Genomic DNA, 4800 nt, shown 5'->3' on the forward strand with positions numbered 1-4800 from the left:
AATATGCTTTCATGGTTTATTTGCTTGCTTGTTATGATCTCAACTCATGCACATGTTATGTTTGATGAAATGCGAGCCTATGAATCCTTGCATTTTTTACCCATCACCTATCTTTTCAATGAGACTTTTAAGACATAAACCAACTCGAGTATCATTAGACCATGCATGTTGGTGAGTAGGGAAGACTAAGTCAACTTGTAGGTGTTGTACAATCTAATCGATTCGGCTTCGGGACCCAAACTTTCCTAGGATTGTAAGATATAACCCAACTCAATCCATCACAACAATAATTGCTTGCTTATAATTTGAGAACATGTTTGTATGATCAATTCCCATGAATCCCCTATGACTCCATGATACCCTAGTGCTTTTTATCAATTGTTTACAACCCTTTTTAATTCATCTTGATTGTTTACTTTCATTGCTATTTAGTTTAGTGGCCTTCTACATCAACCCAAATTGTGACACCCCTAAGACACCGCTAGTTGCAATAGAAATCTCATCTCAATTCCCGTCCCTTGGGATCCGACCTTTACTTGCCTCTTTACTAATTGTAGAGTTGTTTGTGAAGCTATAAATTGTGTTTTAGTCTAGGTGCTCCTAACGACAAGTTACCAAAAAGATTTAGTCCGACCAAAAATGGCGCCGTTGCCGGGGACGGTTTTAACTTGATTTAGATTTTCTTATATTGTTATTAGTTGTGTCTTTCTTTGCCTTGGGAAAGTAAAACTCCTCAAGGTTTGTTTTAATTGTTTTCGAGTCGTTTGATATTTTGCATGTCTAGAAGGTGACAAGGTGACTTATTACCCTTTGATCGTGAAATTGAAAGAACTTTGACAACCAATTGAAGACTTGCTAGGAGAAATTTGAGAGGTATTGGTGAGGTTGTAGATATTCAAGCAACTATTGAGTTCATCAACCCTTTTGCTAGAGAAGGTGGGGAGAACCCAACACAAAATACAACACAAAATCAACCCACAATGCCTAAGTTTTCATCACATTCCGTACCCACCGAGGAGAACTTACCCCAATGGTACTCCCACACCACAACATCTAACCGGAAATTTAATTGCCAAATCCGCATTTATCCAATTAGTCGAAAGAAGCCAATTTGGGGGGATGCCTAGTGAAGACCCTCACTTTCATATGGAGACCTTTTGTGACTATTGTGATGCGATTTCTCAAACCAGTGTAACTCAAGACCAAATTCGATGGGTCTTATTTGCTTTTTCTCTAATTGGCACCGCGAAACAATGGTTGAAGGGCCTTGATAAGGCCAATCTCGGAATTGATTCTTGGAAGAAGTTGGCTCTAGCTTTCTACAAAAAGTTATATCCACCGGAAAAGACTAACATGCTAAGAGCTCAAATTAAGGGTTTTAAGCAAAGGGATGAAGAATCTTTGTATGAAGCTTGGGAGCGGTTCAAAGGAATTTGTCGCTCATGTCCTCACCATGGACTTAGCGAGTGGTTCTTGGTACAACTATTTTGGAACAGTCTATATGAAGATTCAAGGAACATTCTCATCATGGGATCAAATGGAATGTTCACCGAAGTTGATGACAATCAAACTTGGAACAAAATTGAGGAAATAGCGGTCCATAACTGACAATATAGTAGACCTCGCAAGGCTACTAGAGGAGGAAAGCATGAAGTAGACTCCGTTACTCAATTGGGTGCTCAACTTAGTGCTCACATTGATACCATCAATTTGAAGTTTGAAAAAGCTATGGCTAGACTTGAAGAAGCCTCAAAATCACCAAAGCATCATGTTAATGCATGACGGCATCTTCATCAATCCCAAGTGGGATATGTGAAAATTGTGGAACTTTGGGACATAACCCAAGTGAATGTAGGGGAACAAATGAACAAGTGAATGCTTTCTAAGCATACAAGAGTGGTACCCCTTACTCCAACTATTACAATGAAAACACAAAATTCCATCCAAATATCTCATACAAAAGCCAAAATATTCAAAACCCTCAAACAACATACACCCCACCTCCCATGAGAAACCAAAATCAAAGACCCTTTTACAACCAAAACCAAGTTACCAAAATCAATCTCCATACAATCAACAAAATGACCAAGGTTTTGATGTTCAAAAAGCGGTCTTTCAAATGCAAAAGAATCAACAAGAGTTTTTCACTCAAATGCAAAAGGATAGTCAAGCAAAGAAAACCACCATCAACAACATCCAAGCTCACACCAAAATGTTGGAAACCCAATTGAGTCAACTAGCATCTTCAAGCTCACAAAGACAAAAGGGGCAATTACCACCTCAAAGTAATCCCCCAAGACATGAAACGGTTAGTGCCATTCGCTTGAGAAGTTGTACAAGGTATGAAGCACCGAAGAAGCAAGTTGAGGATGAAGTTGTGGAAGCTAGTGACAAAGAAGAAATTGTGCAAAACTTCAAGGATGGAGAACCATCAAAAGAAGAAGTTTCAAAGAAAAATGAAGACAAGGTCAAGGAGGAGGAACCCATTGTGATTAGACTTCCTTTTCCAAGTCGTCAAGCCAAGCCCAAATTTGATGACCAACTTGGAAAATTTATGGAAATTGTGAAGAATTTGGAAGTCTCAATTCCTTTCACGGAATTAATCAATCACGTGCCGGCCTATGCGAAATACATGAAAGACATCCTCACAAAGAAGAAGTCGATCCGGAAGCTTGAGACTATCGCCTTCACTAAGGTGAGTAGTGCAATACTTCAAAGGCGTTCACCTCCAAAACTCAAGGATCCGGGAAGCTTCTCAATACCGTGTACCATTGGCGACACCACGATCAACAAAGCCTTATGTGATCTAGGGGCTAGTGTGAGTGTTATGCCGTACTCGGTGAGTAAAAGGTTGGGAATGGGATAGCTTAAATGCACCAATATCACACTCCAAATGGCCGATAGATCAACGAAGATACCATTAGGGATATGGGAAGATGTTCCCGTACGAATTGGGAAATTTTTCATCCCAGTGGACTTTGTCATTGTTGATATGGAAGAAGACTCCAACATTCCAATCATTCTAGGAAAACCTTTCTTACACACTGCGGGTGCGGTGATTGACGTAAAACATGGAGAGCTCACTCTAGAAGTGGGAGATGAGAGTATAACTTTCAATCTTGACAAGACCATGAGAGCTCCCCGTTTGCATGAACCATGTTTTATGATTGATCATTATAGCCGGAAGGATGATAAGAAGAAGTCGGAACTCTAATGGAAGAAGAAAATTGAAGATGCTCCATTCAAAGAGCAAGTGAATAATAACAAAGAGAGCTTGAAAAGCTCACCAAAGTCAAGCAATGAAGAAGATGGCCTCATTGGCCAAGACAAGAAAATGGGAGAATTGTCTCTATCAACTCAAGAGATCTTTAGTGATCAAGTAGATGAAGTTTGTGGTCTTTGGGACGATGAGTTTGAAGGGATTTTCAATCCCTATATTGGTAATGCTATCGATCAAGACCGACAACAAGGGCAAAGATCTATTGAAGATCTTTATCATGACAATGAACAAGCTTTTGATTACTTCTTCAAGGTGTTGAGCAACATCAACAACACCTTGGACATGCCCCATGACATCTCACTAAGGATGAGAGTTTGGTGGAGTCCTCCCTAAACCACCATTTGTAAATATTTCTAACTCCTAACTCGCATTTTAATTCTCATATTGCATTTTTTGTCGTTTTTGGATTTTTATGCCTTGATCAAGATAATTATCATGTTTGAGAGAAGTGAGGGAGGGACTAATGATTTCAATTGATGTGTAGTGCTTTAGCTTAGTGTGGGGATAGCAATTGCCTAGGTTATCCATGCCTTAGTAGTGCCCCCACAATGAAGAACACGAGATTTTGAAGAATGAAAAATGACGGGGGATATGCAAGTACACGGATGGAACTGAATCCGGGTAGAAGGGGCAGAATCTGAGCGTTTTCAAGAGAATCCGCCCGTCTTCAGGCAACACGGGCGTATTTGTCACAAAACGCCCGTCTCTATGAGCTGAACTTTTAAAATTTTAGGACTGTTAGCAAATCCGGGCGTCCTGCAAAAGAATCTGCCCGTCCTCAAAAAGACGCCCGTCCTGCAAGAAAAGACGCCCGTCTTTTTGGCTGAGAAAAACAAGAAAATTCCCTGGAAAGGAATCCGCCCGTCTTCACTGAAAGACGCCCGTCCCACAGCTGAACAATCCGAGCGTCTTTGCTCAAAGACGCCAGTCTTTAGGCGAGAATTCTGAAGCCCAGAACAGACAGAATCCGGGCGTCCCGAAGGAAAGTCGCCCGTCTCCCCCCTACAATTCAAATTTTTCGGGTCTTTTATAAACCCCCTCTCACATTCATTTCTTCATTCCTTTATTCAAAACACTACCCATAAGCCCCAAAACTCAAAACCCTCATCCTCTCCATCACAAAAACAAGATTTCCTCAACCACATTCATAAAAATCAAATCAAAACATCCTTCTAACAAAAATTAATCACTCCTCTTTCAACAAAAATCAAACCAAGCACCAAAATCTTCAACCTTTGAGTCGATTTTTGAATTTATAAAGGCAAGGCCTTTCATCTTAAAATCGATTTGGGTACACTTGGAAATTGAAGATTTTCACTCTTTTCTTGGTTCAAGCATCAATGGCAAGGACAAAAGGAGCAACAAAGGCACCAAAGGCAAAGGCACTCTCAACAAGACAAAAGAGTCTTCAAGCAAAGAAAGCCGCATTGGCTATGGTGGTAGCTAGCTCAAACTTGGAAGTGCAACAACAACAACCTCCCTTGTAAGCAACAACTTCTACTACTCCGGAAATTTCTCAA

General features: G+C 40.4%; 1 non-coding gene across 1 annotated transcript; it reads right to left on the reverse strand.

Annotated features, from left to right (window-relative positions):
• Window positions 1–1353: 1353 nt before the first annotated feature.
• LOC141603237 (small nucleolar RNA R71) lies at window positions 1354–1460 on the reverse strand. The gene has a single exon (XR_012525128.1). It is a non-coding gene; the product is annotated as a small nucleolar RNA R71 (small nucleolar RNA).
• Between the last annotated feature and the right edge of the window lie 3340 nt (window positions 1461–4800).

Source organism: Silene latifolia, chromosome 9, assembly GCF_048544455.1.
Source record: "Silene latifolia isolate original U9 population chromosome 9, ASM4854445v1, whole genome shotgun sequence".
Taxonomy (NCBI): Eukaryota; Viridiplantae; Streptophyta; class Magnoliopsida; order Caryophyllales; family Caryophyllaceae; genus Silene; species Silene latifolia.